A 21,374-nucleotide genomic window follows, 5' to 3' on the forward strand; every position below is an offset into this window, starting at 1 on the left:
ATTTGTGAAGGTGATGGAGGATGCCAAGAGCTGATCTCCCAAAGATCTCTTGAGACAAAACGTCTCCTTTTGGTGCCTTGAGATATTTGAGACACGGCTCTTGGGTTTTTCCTCACCTATGAAATTTAGAATTCATATAGTTATTAACTTAAATTTGTCTCTATCAATTCTTATTCTTTACTGAAACTGCTCAAGTATTGTCACATAAGACAGAAAGACAATGAACACGGAGACAGTAAATGAATTTAGACAGAAAACAAGACAAAACAATTAACATAAACATTTTGAGGCCTCAATTGTGAGTTATAACACTTTTCTTTTTTATTTTCAAGCTTTCTTTATACTTCTGTGTTAAAACCTTTTCTTTCCTATTCTTAACCATATTTTAGACTCTTCCATTTCTAATATATGATTACTTTCAACTTATCTAACTTCCGTTTCTAATATATGATTACTTTCAGCTTCATCTTTCAATTCATCTAACTCATTCCCAGAGTCTAAGGTATCTAGAACTAATCTCCACAAGCTGAAAGTATAAAGCTGTTGGGGATTTCATTTTAAACCACAGATTTTCAGCATTTTCAGTATACAACGTTTTCTTTTTGTTTGTTTTCTCTTTTTAGTTTTATTATCTTTTCAACAGCGGTCTTGCTCAACGTGGCTGAGGCAGTAAAATACTAATGGGAGGTGCTGGTCAAGAGCAAATGTGATAGGTTTTCCGACCATCTGTCACTGTGACCCAAAGGGGTAATAGCAAGCCACACCGCTTTCCCAGCCAAGCCACTGCTTGACACAGAAGCTTCACAGAGCATCCTAATATTATTTTCTTTTCTATTTACACACATTAAAAAAATACAGCATTGAGTTACATAGCAGGACACTTAACAATGGAATAGACAACGCTATACTGTAAAACCATAACAGCTTGGTTAAGCCAAGGAGAGAAACAGCAGATGGTCTTCACAGAGGGCAGCTGCCAGTGGCCACCATGGAGGTTAGTCCGTCACGGACCTGCATTCTGAGGGCAGGCCTTCAGAGCGCCACCACTGTGCCAGACATTGCTTGAACCATTTCTGGGTCTCCTCCTCGGAGAGGCCGGCCTCGGCCGCAATCAAGCACAGCGTGGTGGGGTCCGGGTACTTGTTGACCTTGTTAAAGTTGTACTCCAGGATCTCCACCTGGTCCTCGGTGGGGCCGCTCGTGGTCTCCGCCGACATGGTCCTGGCACCGCTGCCAGTATACAACGTTTTACCTGATTAATTCCTATCTCTGTTCTTCTTCTCTGATCTTACCTTCACCGAAGGCAATTTCAGTAAGTTCCTACCTTACATGTTCACGGAGTCCTTTGTGCCTTTTCCTTCATTCTTGGGTCCCTAATTATCACTGTCCTGCCCCGATATATTGAAACAGTTCTGCTGAGAGAACGGATGAGGATTGAATGAAGATGCAGAGAGCCTCAGCATTGATAACGAATCCCTTTCTTTATTATCTCTGAAAAGACTTATATAGGTTTCCTAAAAACACACCTGCAGGGGTAATCACATTATCTCATTTAGGTTTTTGAAACACCCCTGCAGGGGTAATCACATTATCTCATTTAGGTTTCCATTTGAGATGGTTCTAGCCAAGATGGAATCAGTTCTGCTCGTTTTACAAATGTAGTGCTAGTCTTGCCTTGCAAGTTAGCCAGGCCTCTGACAGATAGTCAATGGTCATTTTTTCCTGCCTGTTGATGTGTTTGTTTATTGCTATAAATTGACCTCTGATTACTGCTTTGGCTGTTTCCCAGACGTTTTGGTAAGTGGTGTTTTCATTGTTACTTGTTTCCATAAACTGTTTACTTTCATTTTTTATTCCTTCTAGTACCCACTCATGTTCAAGCAAGGTGTTGTTCAGCTTTCAAATGTATCGTTTTTTTCTCCTTTATGCTCTTGTTATTAATATCTAATTTTGTAGCTTAGTGGACTATGTAGATGTTTTGTATTATTTCTATGTTTTTAAATTTATTGATGCTTGCCTTGTGACCTAAACTGTGATCTATTCTGGAGAACATTTCATGCGCATTGGAAAAGAAGGCATACTGTGCTTTTTGGGGGTGTGTTAGCCTATAAATATCTATGAGATCGAGTTGTTTTATTGTGTGGTTTAATTTTCAATATGTTTGTTGCGTTTGTTTCTGGTAGTTCTGTCTTTTCTTGAGAGTCGTGTATCGAAGCCTCCAAGTACTGTAGTAATGTCTATTTCCTTTTTCAGTTTTTTAAATGTTTGTTTTATATATTTTGCAGGTCTTTCATTTGATGCATAGCTATTTATTATTGTTATGCCCTTGTTCTATTGACCCTTTAAGCATTATGTAGTGACCTTTCTTGTCCTTTGTGATGGGTTTTGTATTCAAATTTATTTTTTGGAGATTAATATTGCTGCACCTGCTTTTTTGTGGTTGCCATTTGCTCGGTATATATTTTTCCCATCCTTTTATTTTTAGTCTGTCTTTATCTACATTTTTCAGGTGTGTCTATTTTAGACCACATATTGATGGATTTTGGATTTTTATCCAATCCCCTACTCTTTGTCTCTTCAGTGGTACATTTAAACCATTCACATTCAGTGTGATTATTGAGAGACAAGGTCTTATTGCTATCATTTTGTTTAGTTCTTTTTGGTGTTTTTGCTAGTTAACGTTGGTCCATCTTGCTTTCTGTAAGAAGGACCTCTCTCAGTGTTTCCTGCAATGCTGGTCTTATTTTTACAAACTCCCTTAGGTTCTGTTTTTCTGGGAACATCTTGCTCTGTCCTTCATATTTGATGGACAATTTTACTGGGTACAGTATTTGACTTGACGGCACTTAACAACAATAAAATCAACATAGAGAGAGATCAGCTAGCCCAGTAGACAGAAAGCGATGCTACCAAGCCAAAGGTGGTTGACTTTTAATCTGTGGCATTTGGGCCTGTCTTTCACGGGTTTTGTTCAGACATTCCTCTAGTCGTATAGCCCTGGTGTACAAGTTGCTGTACAGCGGTAACTTGTGGTTGCCGTGAGGCTGAACACTGTGACACTGGTGTGTCAAATGTGTTAATGGTTGGTTACCCAATGTGGACAGAGTTGAGTGGAGCTCCCCAATTAAAATAAGCTTGGCAGCAGGAGTGGCATCCACTTCCGTAATAGCTTGCCTCTGGAAACCCTATGACCCTGGAGAGAGGATGAAAGACACCCAAGCATTGAAGACTCTCTTTCATAGGGTTGCTATGAGTCGCCTGCGACTCAATGGCACTTAACAACAAACAAACAAACTCCCAAGCTTTACAGCAAAGAAACCTGAGAGGTGTTACCTCAGCCAGGTGATTTGGGTTAACACTATTGTGTAGATTGGTGGAAAATCTTGTAGATCGCATGTTGGAGTTTTGTTTTCTTTTTTAAAAAAAAGTATAAATGATAAGAAGGTCACTTTACCTCTATGGTCTTTATTTCAAGAAACTACAGTCTAATAATAAGAAATCATCAGATATTCTTTCTGACTTTGCAGTGCCATGGCAGCTGTGAAAAAGTCTGTGACAAAGGGGGTTAAAAAGAAGCAGGTTTTGAAGATCAGCCATGACTGTACCCATTCAGGAGAAGATGAACATATGGATGCTGCCAAGTTTGAGCATTTTCTTCAAAAATCAAAATTAATGCCAAAGCTGGTAATCTTGACGGAGGGGTTGTAACCATCGAAAGAAGTAAGAGCAAGATAACTATAACCTCTGGTGTGCCTTTTCCCAAAAGGTATTTGAAATATCTCACCCCTCAAAAAATATTTGTAGAAGAATCATCTACATGATTGCTTGTGCATAGTTGCTAACAGCCAAGAAAGTTATGAATTCTGTTACTTCCAGATTAACCAGGGTGAAACTCAATTATCTTGAATATTTTGTATAAACCCTTGAATAAAACTTGGGAACAAAAAGAAAAAAGAAATCAGACAAATCCATGCTTGATGTTGTCGCTGTTATGTGCTAGAGTCCCCTGTGACTTATAGGGACCCTATGTACAACAGCCTTAAATCCTGTTCTATCTATCCTGAGCCAATCTTATTGTCTCTGACACACCTATCCCCATTACCCTAGTCATTGAATCAATCCATCTCATTGAAGGTCTTCCTCTCCAGCGCTGTACCTCCACCCTCCCAAGCATGATGCCCCTCTTCAAGGACTGGTCCCTCCTAGCAACATGTCCAAAACTTCAGAATCCTTGTCTCCACAGAGCAGCCTGGTTTGACCTTCTCCAGGATGAACCAGTTTGTTCTTTTAGCAGTCCATGGAATATTCTACTCTTCTCCAACACCGCAGCTCAAAGGCATTGATTCTCCTTCTGTCTTCCCTAGCCATTGTCTCTGATGTATAGCAAGTGATTGCAAAGACCATGGCCTGTATCAGGTGCACCTTATGCTTGATAGAGCACAAAATATTCAGCCAGTACATTTAAAAACTTACAAGGTCATAAAAAAAATAAAGAAAAGTCTGAGAAATTGCCATTGTCTAGTGAAGGCTAAAAGACATGATGGTGGTTTAAGTATAAAGCATTGTGAATGAAGACGGTAGTCAGGGTTAGCTGCAGGGATGTGGGGTTTTTTTTTTTCTTTTTTGAGAGGGAGGTAACTTTATTTTAAATTTATGGGCTTCTTTCTCCCTTTCTGTGGGATCTAAAGATCAATTGGTTAAAAGAAGCTGACCAGTTGTTTTTTAGAATACACCCTCTAGCCGAGTCTAACTTTATTTAGATGCTGTAAATGGACAAGCTTGATTCAACCAAAATGGGAACATTAAAAAACATCATAGCACTCAGTAATAATATTGTGACTTTGCTGTCAAGCATAGAATCCTCCCTTCAAGAAAAAGTTTGTGACCATTTTTTTTATGGCTTGTCTGGAAATTTATGTAAAATCTTATGTTTCAAGAAAACATTTTTTATTATTAAAAAAAGACATGGTGACATGTTTTATGGGTTCATTGTTTTTCAATGCTGCATAATATTTCATTGTGTGAATGTATCATAGTTTTTCCTATCCATTCATTTGTTGTTGGGCACTTGGATTGCTTCCATCTCTTTTGTGAAGAATGCAGCAATAAACATGGATCTGCATACATTTGTTTTGAGTTATGGCTCTCTTCTTTCTGTAGGGTATATTCCCAGTAGTGGGATTTCCAGGTCAAATGCTATTTCTATTTCCAACTTTTTGAGAAAGTGCCAGACCCCCTTCCATAGTGGCTGTACCATTTTGCATTCCCCCAGCAGTGAATGAGAGTTCCAATCTCTCTACAGCCTCTCAAAATTTGTTGTTTCTGGCCTGTTGAACTTCGCTATTGTTGCTGGGGTGAGATGATATCTCATAGTTGTTTTGGATTTTTCCCCCCTGATGTTGAGACGTAATCCATATTGAAGGATATAGTCTCTGATCTTCTGCAGCAAGCATTTCAAGTCTTCCCCAATTTCAGCAAGGTTGTATCATTTGCATAATGCAGGTTGTTAAGGAGTCTTCCTCTAATCCTGATGCCAGATTCTTCTTCATTTATCCCAGGTTCTCAAATGATTTACTCAGCATAAAAACCGAATAGGTATGGAGCAGGATACAGCCTGGATGCATACTCTTCTTGAGTATTAAACAATGCAGTAGTCCCTTGCTCTGATTAGACAACAGTTTTTTGTCTTAGGTTTAGGTTTCACGTGAGCAAAAACTGTTGTTAGGTGTCATCAAGTCGACTCCAACTTATAGTGACCTTACACACAACAGAATGATACACTGTTGATCCATCTTATTGAGGGTCTTCCTTTTTATTTTACTTTTCCCATATTTCTGAGCATGGTGCTCCTCTCTAGGGATTCAGCACTCCTAATAACATGCCCCAAGTGTGAAGACTCAGCATCTTAACATCTTTTTTTTAATTTTTTTTTCCATCTTCACTTCTAAGGAAGCATTCTGATTGTTCTTCTTCCAAGACAGATTTGTTTATTCTGTTGGTAGTTAATAGGGTATTCGATAGTCTTCACCAACACCACAATTCAAAGGCATCATTCTTTTCCTGTCTTCCTATTTCATGATCTAGTTTTCATGTGCCTATGGGGCTGTTAAAGATGCCCTGGCTTAGGTCAGGTGCACCTGTTTGAAGCGACAATAAAGATGTCTTTAGCAGCTTATTTACTTATTTCTGTGCATTGTTTGATTTTTTAACTGCTGCTTCCCTGGGTGTTTATAATGGATTCCAGTAAAATGAAATAATTGGCAATATCAGTCCTTTCTCCATTTATCTTGATATACATTTGTGAGGACATTTGTTTTCTTCATGTTGAGGCACCATCCATACTGAAGACTATATAGTTAGCAATCAAAAAGTGTTTCAAGCCTTCTTAATTTTCAGTAAGCAAACTGTGCCGTCTGTATATCAGAGGTTGTTGATGAATCTTCCTCCTCTAATCTTGGTATCAAACTCTTCTTATTGTTGTTGTTGTTAGATGTCATTGAATTGCGTATGATCCAGAGTGATCTTATGAACAACAGATCTGAACCCTGTCCTATCCTTTGCCAACTTCAGTCTCTCTAAAAGAAGTGATTTTACTTGGAAATAGGATTTTGGCAGACATAATTCGTTAGGATGTAATCATTCTATATTAGAGTGAGCCCTGAGGACTTTGTGCCGTCGAGTCTGAATATAGCTAACCCTCTAGTTAGTTTTTTAGAGGCTATAAGTTACACGGAAGGTTGCCTAGTGGCTTAGTGGTTAAATTCAGCAGTTTGAACCAAGAGAGGATCTATGAGAGGAAAGAACCTGTCAGTCTGCCCTGTAAAGATTATTGCTGTAAGGTGCTGCCAAGTCAACTACAGCTTGTAGCCACCCTGTAAACAGCAGATCTGAACCTTGCTCTATCCTGCATCATCTGCATGGTCTTCCACACGCTTGAGCCCACTGTTGCAGTCCCTGTGCCAGTCCATCTTGTTGAGGGTCTTCCTCAACCCTCTGCCTTTCCCAGCATGATTTTTTTTTCTTTCTAATGACTGGCCTTACCTGACAACATGGCCAACATAGGTGAGATGAAGTTTCACCATTCTTGCCTTTAAGGAGCTCCCTGATGGTACTTCCTCCAAGACAGATTTCTTTGGTCTTTTTGGCAGTCCATGAAATATTCAGCATTCTTTTCCAAAGTCACAATTCAAAAATGCGAATTCTTCTGTCATCCTTATTCGTGCTCCAACTTTGAGATGCATAGAAAGCAACTGAAAAAACCCCATGGCTTGAGTCAGGCATATCTTAGCCTTTAAATCAACATTCATGCTCTTTAGTACTTTGGGCAGGTCTTTTAAAAATTTTTTATTTTATTATTTTTTTGTGTGTGTGTATACCATCAAATTGGATCTGACTGGTACAGGAGGAGATTGTCCTTCCTTCTCCAGCAGAGCATCTGCTGGATTAGAACAGCACACCTCTGGGTTTGCAGTGCAGCTTCTTGACACTAGGCCACCAGAGTTCCCTCTTTTTTTAAAAAAAAATACTTTCGGACAGGTCTTTGACAGCAGCTTTTACCAATGCAACACATCTTTTGCTTTCTTGACTGCTGTTACCCTGAGTATTGAGTGTGGATCCAAGTACAATTAAATTACTGCTAACTTCAATCTTCTCCATCTATCATGATGTTGCTTATTGGTCCAGTGGTGAGATTTTTGTCATCTTGCTATTAAGATGTAATCCATACTGAAGGTGGTAGTCTTTAATCTTCTCCAAGTTTTTCAAGTCCTCTTCACTTCCTGCAAGTAAGGTTGTGCCAACTGCATAACACAGGTTGTTGATGAGTCATCCTCCAATACTGATACCATGTTCTTCATTCTTGAACAGCCAACCATGGATGGAGGGCAGTGGTGACAGCAACAGTATTAATGCAGCTAAAAAGGTCCATTCTCCCCTCTTTGTGCCCATGTCTTACCCCCACCCATCAGGTGGTGAGTAGTGTCTCCCCCTCAAGTCCACTCGAACATATTGCCCACCAAGTGGTAGACTGTGTTTCCTTCCTCCATCGCCTCTAAGACCCAGCTCTACTTCAGGCCGTGCTATCCTATATCTGGAGCTGGAAGCTCTTAGGGCTTTCCTCCCAGAATCTGTTGGACTATACCTGGCAGACAACCATACCCCGGATTAGTGAAGGTACCACCTCTGACTGGGAGTCACCCATTCCTTGGACTGGCAAAGATATTATCTCCAGGCAGAAAGACTAGAATAGGCTCTTCTGAGGCCAGCAGGGATTCTGCCCGAGGCTAGGTGCCCCACCTCTTGACACACCATAAAGGTGGCCTAGAAAAATCTATGAGCAGCTCTGAAATCTATAAGTGTCCTGTTGGATTGCTATGTATAAGTCAGAATGGACTCCAAGACACACAATAACAACACATTTTCTGGGGGTGGGGACAGTATGTCTCCAGCATTTTTTTCCTGCTAATCTTTCACTTTGCTGCACCCCTAGGACTTTCTCTCTCTCTCAATATTAATTACTCACTTACTCATTGCCATCCAGGTGGTTCCAATCCATAATGACCCTCCACTGGGGTTCAGAGACTGTAAATCATAATAGAAAGGAACTATCTTTCCCATCTTTCTTCCACAGAGCTGCTGGTGGATATTTAATCCTGGAGACACTTGGCCTTTGAATTAGTAGTACAAGTCTCTAGGAACCAAGCCACCAGAGCAGACTGTACAGAGTACTGTTACCCTCACTCATTGCTGTGGAGTTCAAACCCACTTACAGCTAACCCTCTAGGAGGTTTTTAGAGGCTGTAAGTCGGATGGGAGAATACTGCCCATCTTTTTCCTGAGGAACCATTAGTGGATTCTAGCTGCCAGAGAGACATCGCTTTTGTGTTAGGAATGCATTTCCTACCCACTAGATCTCCAGAGCTCCCTAATATAACTGGTTGTTGTTATGTGCCGTCGAGTCGACTTTGACCCATAGCGACCAACAGCCCTAAACTCTGCCTTATCCTGTGCCAATCTCACCATCCCGATTACCCCAGTCACTGAATCAATCCATCTCATTGAGGGTCTTCCTCTCCTGTGCTGTCCCTCCACCCTCCCAACCTCCCAAGCATGACGTCCCTCTCCAAGGAGTGGTCCCTCCTTACAACATGTCCAAAGTATGTCAGACGAGGCTTCAGAATCCTTGCCTCTAAGGAGCACCCTGGCTTCACCCTCTCTTGGACAAACCTGTTAATTTTCTGAGCAGTCCATGCCATATTCAATACTCTTCTCCAACACCACAGCTCAAAGCCATCAACTCTCCTTCTATCATCCCTAGTCATTGTCTAGTTCTCTGAGACATAGCAAGTGATTACAAAGACCATGGCATGTATCAGGCACACCTTGGTCTCCAGTCTGACATTGTTGCACTTCAGTACTTTAGAGAGTTCTCTAACCAAAGACTTTACCAGTGCAATATGTCTTTTTATTTCCTGGCTGCTGGTGCCAAAACTGTTGACTGTAGAGCCAACCAATCCAAAACTGTGAACCATCTCAATCTCTTCACAATCCATTATGATGCTGCCAATTGGCTGACTGGTGAGAATCTTTGTTTTCTTGCTATTGAGCTTCAATCCATATTGAAGACTGCAATCGCTTACCTTCCACAGCAAGCACTTTAGGTCCTCCTCAGTTTCATCAAACAGAGTTGTGTCATCTGCATAACGTAGATTGTTGATGATTCTTCCTCCAAGCCTGATGCCACATTTCTCCTCATCAGAGCTCAGCCTCCTGGATAATCTGTTCTGCATTAAGATTGAAAAGATATGGAGACAGGATAGAGCCCTGGCAATCACCCTTCCCAGTCAGAAAAGAATAACTTAAAATTTAGTTTTCCTCAGAATTTTACTTGTGACTTTTTAATGCTTATTTTCTTTTAGTGAACTTCTGAAGCACATAGCATCTGTGTCTACTTCAAAATTGTTAAAGGAGCCCCCGTGTCATAGAGTGTAACATGTTGGACGGCTAAAAGGTCGGCAGTTCGAGTCCCCAGCCATCTGTGGGAGAACGATGAGCACTCTGCTCTCATTCCACTGGAAGTTGGAGCTGCCTTGACAGCAGTGGGTTCAGTTCTCTATTATGAAATGTTTACATAAAAAAGTAAACTGGTATTTATTAATGAACAATCTAACTTTGAACCAGAAGTAATAGGCAAAAGCTCAAAACTCAAGCTCACTACCATCAAGTTGTTTCCAGTTTCTCCGCTTGTTTTCTGAGGCAATAAATCTTTACAGGAGGAGACTGCCCTTCTTTCTCCCAAAGAGGCAGCTGATCTGAACTGCCAGAGACAGCCTACCTCTTGGTTAGCAGATGGGTTTTCTGTTCCAGACAAAAGCCAAGTGAATTATGGAAAAGCTAAAGAATAACATGCATCAACTTTCTGTAACCAGGCAACTATAAGTAAACAAAGGGACAAATAAAGCATCAGTGTTCTCAGGCACACCCATGAACAGGTTAACGATGAAGATATTTGAACCAGGGAGATTTATGGTTTTCTTGGTAAATGAAACCAACATGGTAAATGAAACCAACATGGTAAATGAAACCAACATTAGAATTCAGGGGATAGTCTACAGTGTTCTCAAAACCAACCAACCAATGAACCCACCCACCCAGGTTATGTGCTGTAAATAAATCCACCTATACCAGAAAGCATAAAAAAGTAAAAACTATGCAAACTTCTCAGCCATACCAATACCTTGAGGATCTGAATCCCTGAGTCACTCAGCAGAATTGAATCCAAATTCATCCATTTTGTGTAATAGTTCACAGATTCTTACGGTTTATTAGCTGCTGTTGTTATGTGCCATCTAGTCACTTGTGACTCATATAGCGACCCTTATGTACAGGAGCCCTAAACCCTCCTCTATCCTGTGCGAACCTCACTGTCTCTGACAGACCTACATCCAACTGCCCCAATCACTGAATCAATCCGTCTCATCTAGGGTCTTCCTCTCCTGTGCTTTCCCTCCACCCTCCCAAGCATGATGTCCCTCTCCAAGGATTGTTCCCTCCTTGCAACATGCCCAAAGTATGTCAGACAAAGCTGCAGAATCCTTGCCTCCAAGAAGCAGCCTGGTGAGTGATGCATAATATTCCATTGTATGAGTCTACCACAATTTCTTTAGCCATCCATCCGTTGATGGACTCTTGGGTGGTTTAGAACTCTTTGCTATTGTAAATAATACTGCAGAAGACATGGGTGTGTTTATATCAGTGTGTGTTACAGCTTATATTTTTTTGGCATATATACCTAGTAGTGAAATCACAGGATTAAGTAGTATTTCTAGTCTTAACTTACTAAGGAAGTTAGAGGTTGTACCAGTTACATTGCCACCAGCACTGTATGAGAGTCCCAGTCTCTCCACATATGTGTCTGTTGGTGGTCTGAATGTCTTCCTGGGCAAAGTGTCTATTCATGTCCTCTGCCAATTTTGTAATTAACTTACTTATCTTTTTCTTGCTGAGGTAGTAGAATTTTCTATACATTTTAGAGACAAGTCTCTTATCAAATATGTCATTGCCAAATATTTTTTGCAGTCTATCGATTCTCTATAGAAGTCTGTTGATGCATATTTAACTTTTAGGTGGTCCCAATTAGAATTGCTATAATCAAGGATGCTTTCAGCAGAATGTTAAGTGATCCAGGGAAGTATTAAAAGAAGATGGAAAGAATATACTGAGTCACTGTATCTAAAGGAATTGGAGCTTCTTTTTGGCCGGAACCGCCATCTTTCAGTGATCCGCCAAAATGACAAACACAAAGGGAAAGAGGAGGGGCACCCGCTATATGTTCTCTAAGCCTTTTAGAAAACATGGGGTTGTTTCTTTGGCCACTTACATGCGACTCTACAAGAAATGAGATATTGTAGACATCAAGGGAATGGGCACTGTTCAAAAAGGAATGCCTCACAAATGTTACCATGGCAAAAATGGAAGAGTCTACAATGTTACCCAGCATGCTGTTGGCATCGTTGTGAACAAACAAGTTAGGGGTAAAATTCATGCAAAGAGAATTAACGTGTGCATTGAGCATATTAAGCACTCTAAGAGCAGAGACAGCTTCCTGAAACGAGTGAAGGAAAATGATCAGAAAAAGAAGGAAGTCAAGGAGAAAGGCCCTTGGGTCCAGCTAAAATGCCAGCCCGCTCCCCCCAGAGAGGCACACTTTGTAAGAATAAATGGAAAGGAGCCCGAGCTGCTGGAACCTATTCCCTATGAATTCATGGTGTAATCAGGGTGAAATAAAGGTGTCTATCTGGTAAAAAAGTTAAAAAAAAAGAAAGGAATTGGAAGACACAGAAGAATTTCATGAAACAACATATGATGAGCAAGAGCCTATGGTGATGAAAGAAGAAGTCCAGGCTGCTTTGAAGGAAATGGCAAAAAATAAGACTCCAGGAATAGATGGTATACCAATTGACATATTTCAGTTAACAGATGCTGCCCTGGATATGCTCACCAAGTTGTGCCAAGAAATCTGGAGAACAACCACTTGGCCAACTGACTGGAAGAGATCTATATTTGTTCCTATCCCAAAGAAAGGTGACCCAACAGAATGTGGAAACTACATAACAATCTCACTGATTTCAAATGCAAGCAAGATTTTACTGAAGATTATCCAAAAACTACTGGAACAGCACATCGACAGAGAACTGTCAGAAGTCCAGGCTGGGTTTAGAAGGGGTCGTGGTCCTAGAGATATTGTAGCTGATGTTAGATGGATCTTGGCTGAAAGCAGGGAATACCAGAGGAATGTCTATCTGTGGTTTTCGTTGACTATGCAAAGGCATTTGACTGTGTGGATCATAACAAACTATGGCTGACTCTGAGAAGAATGGGAATCCCAGAACACTTGATCATTCTAATGCGAAACCTATACTTGGACCAGGAGGCAGTCGTCAGAACAGAGCAAGAGAACACTGCATGATTCAAAATTGGGAAGGGTGTACGCCAGGGATGCATCCTGTCTCCATACCTTTTCAACCTATATGCAGAACAGATTATCTGGGAGGCTGGGCTCTATGAGGAGAAATGTGGGGTCAAGATTGGTGGACGATTTATCAACAATCTGCATTATGCAGATGACACAACCCGGCTTGCTGAAACTGAAGAGGACCTGAAGCACCTGCTGCAGTGTCAAGGACTGCAGCCTGCAATATGGATTGAGGCTCAATGTCAACAAGACAAAGATTCTCACCACTGGACCAATTGGCAGCATCAGGATGGATGATGAAGAGATTGAGATTGTTCACAGCTTTAGTTTGCTTGGCTCCACAGTCAACACTCTTGGCACCAGTAGCCAGGAAATTAAAAGGCGCATTGCCATGGGAAAGTCTGCTGTTAGGGACCTCTCCAAAGTACTGAAGAGCAATGGTGACTCTTTGAAGACTAAGGTGCGTCTGATACAGGCCATGGTCTTCACAATCACTTGTTATGCATCAGAGAGTTGGACAGTGACCAAGGAGGGTAGAAGGAGAATTGATGCCTTTGAGCTGTGGTGCTGGAGAAGAGTATTGAGAATACCATGGACTGCTAGGAAAACAAACAGATTTGTCCTGGAAAGGGTTAAACCGGGTGGCTCCTTGGAGGCAAGGATTCTAAGGCTCTAACATACTTTGGACATGTAGTGAGGAGAGACCGGTCCTTGGAGAAGGAAATCATGCTTGGGAGGGTGGAGGGACAGCACAGGAGGGGAAGGCCCTCTATGAGGTGGATTGATTCAGTGACTGGGATAATCAGGATGGGAGTGTCAGAGACAGTGCGATTGGAACAAGACAGAGCAGAGTTTAGGGCTGTTGTACATAGGGTCGCTATGAGTCACAAGCACAAAACAACAACAACATGATTGTGCATTTTCAGGTATAGTTAGTAGTGTATTTTTGCTATTGATTTAGGGCTCCTCAGTTTACCCCTATTTCTTATTTGATGATCTTTATACAAAGTCCTGTAAACGTTACAGTCTTTGGTTCATCTTGAGATAGTTTTGTGTATATAGTATATGAAGTATGAGTCTCAGTTTTCTGCAAATAGATACCCAGTTTTGCTAGGACCTTATGTTAAGGAGGCTCTAGTTCCCCCCTGAATGGATTTTATCTCTTTGTCAAAGGTCAGTTGTCCATGGGTAGATAAATTTATTTCTGGGTTCCCAGTTCTAATCCATTGGTCATCCTTGTGTTTTGGTGGTCACTCAAATATCACCTCATCTCTGGAGCCCCTGCTGTCTTCGGAGTAGAGTTACTGCTTCCTCATAGTGTTGGTATTCCTCATGGCTGTGAATTACTTTTTTTTTAATGAGATTTTAATGAACGAACGTTTACCAAGCACTTGGATTTCCATTCACTCATTCATTGTTCCATGTTTTCCTCTGTTCCCCACCCATTTCTCTTGTCTCTTTAAAAGAATTCTTTCATTGTTGCACAATTCCCTCCTACCTCCACCCCAGCCCACTTTGCTATGCACCTCTTGTTCTGGACTGTTGTCATGCAAATAATGCCTAATCATATATTCCTTTTAAACAGTTTCCCCCCCCCACCTTATCTTTTTCAATACAGTGTATATTATTTATCCCCTCTTTTCTTAGTTTCCCTCCAATCTCCATGTTAGTCCTGTTTTATAACAGTGGAATTATGTAGTATTTGTCCTTTTGTGATTGGGATATTTCACTTAACATAATGTCCTCCAGGGCCACCCATTTTGTATAATATATTATGAGTTCCTTGTTTTTTTGTGCTGCATAGTATTGCATTGTGTGACTATATCACAGCTTCTCTATCTATTTGTTGATGGACACTTGGGTTGTTTCCATCTCATTGCTATTGTGAACAATGCAGCAATAAACATGGGTGTGCGTATATCTACTTGGATGGCAGTTCTGGTTTCTTTAGGGTATATTCCCAGTAGTGGAATCATTGGTCAAACGGTATTTCTATTTCCAGCTTTTTAAGAAAGCACCATACTGCCTTCCATAGTGGCTGTGAATTACTTCAGAGAGTGATAGTCACCTATTTGTTTCCTAAAATCTAGCACATGTCTGAAATCTAGGAAAAATAGAGTAATTTCTGAAAATGAAATTGTTTATGTAAGTCCCACCTCACTACGGCACTTAATACCACCACCACCACCAGCCAGGGATGCGTGCTGTCTCCATACCTTTTCAACCTGTGTGCAGAACAGATTATCCGGGAGGCTGGGCTCTATGAGCAGAAATGTGGGGTCAAGATTGGTGGATGATCAATCAACAATCTGCGTTATGCAGATGATACAACCCTGCTTGCTGAAACTGAAGAGGACCTGAAGCGCTTGCAGCAGAGGATCAAGGACTGCAGCCTCCAATATGGATTGAGGTTCAATGTCAAGAAGACAAAGATTCTCACCACTGGACCAATTGGCAGCATCAGGATGGATGGTGAAGAGATTGAGATTGTTCACAGCTTCCATTTGCTTGGCTCCACAGTCAACACTCTCAGCACCAGTAGCCAGGAAATTAGAAGACGTATTGCCATGGGAAAGTCTGCTGTTAGGGACCTCTCCAAAGTACTGAAGAGCAATGGTGTCTCTCTGGAGACTAAGGTGCATCTGATACAGGCCATGGTCTTTGCTATCACTTGTTATGCATCAGAGAGTTGGACAATGACTAAGGAGAATAGAAGGAGAATTGATGCCTTTGAGCTGTGGTTCTGGAGAAGTGTATTGAGGGTACCATGGACTGCTAGGAAAACAAACAGATTCATCCTGGAAAGGATCAAATCGGGCTGCTCCTTGGAGGCAAGTATTCTAAGGCTCTAACATACTTTGGACATGTTGCAAGGAGGGACAGGTCCTTGGAGAAGGACATCATGCTTGGGAGGGTGGAGGGACAGCGCAGAAAGGAAAGGCCTTCTATGAGGTCGATTGATTCAGTGACTTGGATAATGGAGATGTGTGTATCGGAGACGGTGTGATTGGCACAGGACAGAGCAGAGTTTAGGGATGTTGTACATAGAGTGGCTATGAGTTGCAAGCGACTCGACGGCACACAACAACAACAACAACAACAACAACAACAACAACAACATATGATGCTCTGGTGGCTTAGTGGTAAGAAACTGCACTGCAATCCCAAAGGTTCAAATCCACCAGCTGCTCTGTGGGAGAGAGATGGACAATCTCCTACTGTGCAATTAAAATCTGCCTCTGAAAACTCAGTGGAAGGTCAGTTATGGGTCGATTCCAGACTTACTGGTAAACAACCAAAACAAGAAGTCATCATTTTACGTCCCCAAATTTAGGATGTATATATTATCTAGGGAAATAAATAGTAATTTTTTATTATTAATTTCAATGAAAATTTCAGAGACTTTGGATTTCCATTCATTCATTGTTGCACTTCCCCCCCAGCCCTCCCCCCCAGTACACTACCCTCTTGGAAAAGTAAAAGAAAAAATTCTTTCATTGTTTTACAAAACCTCCCCCAGGCCCACTCCACTATGCAGCCTTTGCTCTGGACTCCTGTCATGACAAAAATACCTAATCACATATCTCTTTTAAACAGTTTTCTCCCTCTTCTTTTTCAGTGCAGTATACATTATTGAACCCATTTTTCTCAGTCTCCCTCCAACCCTGAGGTCAGTCCTGTTCACAACAATGGCACCAGGCAGTATTTGTCCTTTTGTGACTGAGATACTTCACTTAGCATAATGTCCTCCAAAGTCACCCATTTTGAATAATATTGCAAGAGTTCCTTGTTTTTCAATGCAGCATAGTATTCCATTGTGTGAATATACTACAGCTTCTCTATCCATTCGTTTGTTGATGGACACTTAGGTTGTTTTCCACTCCTTGCTATTGTGAACAAAGCCGCGATACACATGGGCGTGCAAATATCTGTTTGGGCGGCAGTTGTGGTCTCTTTGGGGTATATTCCCAGTAGTGGAATTGCTGGGTAAAATGGTATTTCTATTTGCAACTTTTTGAGAAAGCACCATACTGCCTTCCACAGTGGTTGCACCATTTTACACTCCCACCAACAATGAATAAAGGTTCCAGTTTCTCCACAACCTCACCAGCATTTGTTGTTTACTGTTCTGTTAAGTTTTGCTATCTGACTGGGGTGAGATGATATCTCATAGTTGTTTTGATTTGCATCTCTCTTAGAGCTAGGGATTTTGAACATTTCTTCATGTCTTGTGAGCCATCTGAGTGTCTTCTTTGGTGAAGTGTCTGTTTATATCCTGTGCTCATTTTTCAATTGGATTATTTACCTTTATCTTGTTGTGGTGCTCAAGTATTTTATAAATTCTGGATATAAGTCCCTTATCTGATATGTCATTACCAAATACTTTTTCCCAGTCTGTGGCTTCCCTTTTTACCCTGTTGTAGAAGTTTTTGGATGTGCATAGGAATTTGATTGTTAGAAGGTCCCATTCATCTATTTTATTTTCTCTGGGTTGTAGGTGGAAATATGCAGTGATTTGTGAAAATGAAGTTGTTTATGTCATTCTCGTCTTAAGTACAATATACCACTATGTGGCATGAACTGGAATATTAATTGATTAGCCTAGTTGATGGCTAGAACCAATGAAGCTGAATTCCTCAGACACCAAAATTGTGTTTATTATCACATACCTAAAAGAACACACAGATATGTCTTGTAGAAGGTGCAGGCAGATTGCTCCTTGGAGGCAAGGGTGGTAAAGCTTTGTCTCACATACTCTGGGTATGTAGGCTATTCCTTGGAGAAGGACATCATGCTTCGAAAGGTCAGGGGGATGTCAAAGGAGAGGAAGACCCTCAACCAGGTGGATTGACACAATGACTGACTTTAGCAATGGGCTTGAAATTAGGAAGTTGTCATAGGATAGGACAGGGTTCAGATCTGTTGTTCATAGGGTCGCTGTAAGTTGTACTTGACTCAGTGACACTTAAAAACAACAACAATGACGTGCTTTCTGTATTAATCTCAATTCTACAACATTTATGAAAATTGTGTTTTAATTTCTTTCTGTTGTCTTTTTTTTTTCTAAAATAATGAACAAGGCATGCCTTTGGGTTGGCAGTGCAACTCCTTACCTCTAGGCCACCAATCCTCCCTTTTTAGGCAATGTGTGAAAGTCCAGCTTTAGTTTATTCAGCATACTATCTATTTTCTTAATGAACTAATTTAATATCAATCGTATGTGAGGCCTTATTGTAGGGTGTGTTGCAGTGAATTTCTTGTGGCCTTTTTTTTTAAAAAAACAACAACCTGTTAAATCTTAATTTTTAATTCTTTTTTAAAAATTTTTAAAATTATTATTATTCATTTTAATGAACATTTACAGACACTTTGGATTTGCATTCATTCATTGTTGCACTTTTCTCCCTGCCTCCCCCACCCCCTCAGTTCACTCTTCTCTTTGAAAAGTAAAAGAAAAATTCTTTCATTGTTTTACAATCTCTCCCCCCAGGTCCACTCCATTATGCAGCGTTCATTCTGGACTCCTGTCATGACAATAATACCTAATCACATATCCCTTTTAAACAGTTCCTTCCTTCATTTGTTTCAATGCAGTATACATTATTTATCCCATCTTTCTCAGTCTTCCCCCAAACCCAATGTCAGTTTTGTTCTACAGCAGTGGCACTATACAGTATTTGTCTTTTTGTGACTGAGATACTTCACTCAAAATAATGTCCTCTAGGGTCACTCACCCATTTTGAATAATACTGCATGAGTTCCTTGTTTTTCAATGCAGCGTAGTATTCCATTGTGTGACTATACCACAGCTTCTCTATCCATTCGTTTGTTGATGATGGGCACTTAGGTTGTTTCCAACTCTTTGCTATTGTGAACAAAGCCATGATAAACATGGGTGGGCATATAACTGCTTGGGTGACAGTTATGGTCTCTTTGGGGTATATCCCCACTAGTGGAATTGCTGGGTCAAATGGTATCTCTATTTGCAACTTTTTGAGAAAGTGCCACACTGCCTTCCACAGTGGCTGCACCATTTTATACTCCCACCAACAGTGAATAAGGTTTCCAGTTTCTCCACTACCTCGCCAGCATTTGTTCTTTGCTGTTCTCTTAAATTTTGCTATTTTTACTGGGGTGAGATGATACCTCATAGTTGTTTTGATCTTGTGGCCTTTTTAAGCTATGCTTTCACCACATGACTGGGTCAAACTCAAACTCATTGTGATAGAGTCTGAACTGACTTTTAGCTGACCCTTTGTTGTGTTTGCAAGGCTCTAAATGGATTGGAGTCATATTTGGATTAGCAGTATAAATCCCAACAGGCTTCTCTGTCAAAAGATTTCTCTACATGGCTGAGTAGGGTTATGCAAACCTGAAGTGTTTGTGGCCTGCTAAGGGAATTGGAGAGATTTTTAATAAAGTCAGAAAGATAAAGGCCACCTTTTGTTGGGATCATGCAAATAAAATGGGTAGAATGCTAACATAGGGACATTGGCCAGTTTGACATCCTGGTGCATTTAAATCAAGCTGTCCTTGAGGTGCAAAATAAGAATCTTATTTCTATTAGGAATAAAGAGAGAAAAAAAACAACAACAAAGTATTAAGAGCCAGAGTGTGCAGGCCACCTTTTGGGGCTGAGAACTGTACCATCAATAGAGAGATCTGAAAGTGCAAGACTTAAGAGATGACCAGAAAATAGCAGGAGGCAAAGATGGTAGTGAGGAGTGATCTGCTGCCTGATGGCAGAAACCATCTCAGACAGAGCTCCAGACCCCTGGACCCGGGAGCAAGAAAGCCGAGTGCTTGCTGGCAGTGGGGGTGCCTTTCGTCATTTGTTGGGGAGATTACCTTGCCAACCCGTGGAGCTAGGGCCGAGTGCTTTTGGATTTCCTTTTACTTGCAGATTACATAGTTGGCAGAGCGAAAAGAGCTTTTGTAACACTTGTCCAAACAGGCAAGAAGCCAAGCTGGCTTGTGTAAGGGCCAGAGAGAGAAGGCCGCCTTCACAGAGCTAAAAGAGTTTTGTAATACTTGCTGGAAGGAGCAGCGACAGGCCTCCATTTTAGTCTGACTGCGGAGGGACTGTCCTGATTGAAGAAATGATTCCTGTGCCGTTCCTGAACGCAAATTGTAAACTGTCCCTTCCTTAATAAACCCGAGAACTGTTGTCTGTGAGTTCTATGTGACCATTGCAAGGAACTATTGAACCCAGGAGAGCGATTGTGAGTACTGGGACGGTGTGGGGGGCGGGGAGGAGTGGAAAAGGTTTAGCGTGTGGAGTGTAGGATCATGTTTTTACCTCACAGAAATTAGCTTTGGGGTGCTGCTCTTTTTAATTCTTTTTCCTTGTGAAGTTCGAGGAGTCAGATAATTGTAGTCCCCATGTCCACTCTGTTTTTGGATGGAAGCTGGGAATATACTGCTGTAATTCCAAGGGAAGTCTCTCGTGGCTTAGTGGCATGAAGCTGCGCTGCAATCCTGGAGGCACGTGGTTTGCAGCCACCAGTTGCTCTATGGGAGGATGGGCAATCTCCCTCAGAAAACCTGCGGGGAGGGTCAATTCCGACTCTACAGTGTAAAACAACAAACCCACGGGAAAAAGCAAAAAGGGCTACTTCTTATAATAATCCAAGAAAAAAGCAAATAAGAATGCAAAATATTGTTTTTCATGCTGCATATTAGCTAATAGTGAGACAGTCTCATATTGTGTTTAAATTTGTACACTTTTACCGACAGTACATTTAAGTTTATGTAGATGATAAATTGAAAAACTCCTGGTAGAGCAGTGGTTAAAGCACTTGGCTTTTAACTAAAAGGGTCAGTAGTTCACGACTCTGCCCAAGAAAGGTGTGGCAAATTGACTGTTTTAGATTTATAGCCTGGCGAAGCCCCATGGGGCAGTTCTACCCAGTCCTAAACTCAATGGCATTTTTTCCTTAAATAAAATTAAATATCTGCACACTTCGGTCTAGGAGTTTTTTACTTTGGAGAATTATAATTTTTGAATGATCAGGGACACAGACCAAGAGTTATAGTCGAAGAGTGATTATTGCAGTTATCTATAAAAGTAAAAAAAAAAAAGAAACAACTTAAATATTAAATGAATAGAAAATGGCTAAATAGCTTTTAATATATCAGTAAACCTGTTGTAAATATATTAAAACAATAATTTTTTTAAGCCTTGTTTTGCCTCTAGAAGATATTAATGTTACACTGTGACGGGAAAATTTCTGATTAAAAAAATATATATTTAAAATATTAATCATGTTCTTGCTGGTTTGCATGGCTGTGAGTAATTTTGTTTCTATTTTTTTTTTTAATTTAGGTTGTTTATTTTTCATTTCAATGAACATCTACAGAGATTTTGGAATTCCATTCATTCATTGTTGCACCCTTCTCC

The 21,374-nt window shown here is 40.8% G+C and overlaps 2 pseudogenes; one reads left to right on the plus strand and one right to left on the minus strand.

Annotated features, from left to right (window-relative positions):
- Positions 1–995: 995 nt before the first annotated feature.
- Positions 996–1,217, minus strand: LOC102877533 (annotated as a pseudogene).
- Positions 1,218–11,788: 10,571 nt separating this feature from the next.
- Positions 11,789–12,271, plus strand: LOC102867445 (annotated as a pseudogene).
- The last annotated feature ends 9,103 nt before the right edge of the window (positions 12,272–21,374 follow it).

Source organism: Elephantulus edwardii, unplaced genomic scaffold (assembly GCF_000299155.1).
Source record: "Elephantulus edwardii isolate Elephantulus edwardi_28Jun2011 unplaced genomic scaffold, EleEdw1.0 scaffold00074, whole genome shotgun sequence".
NCBI lineage: Eukaryota > Metazoa > Chordata > Mammalia > Macroscelidea > Macroscelididae > Elephantulus > Elephantulus edwardii.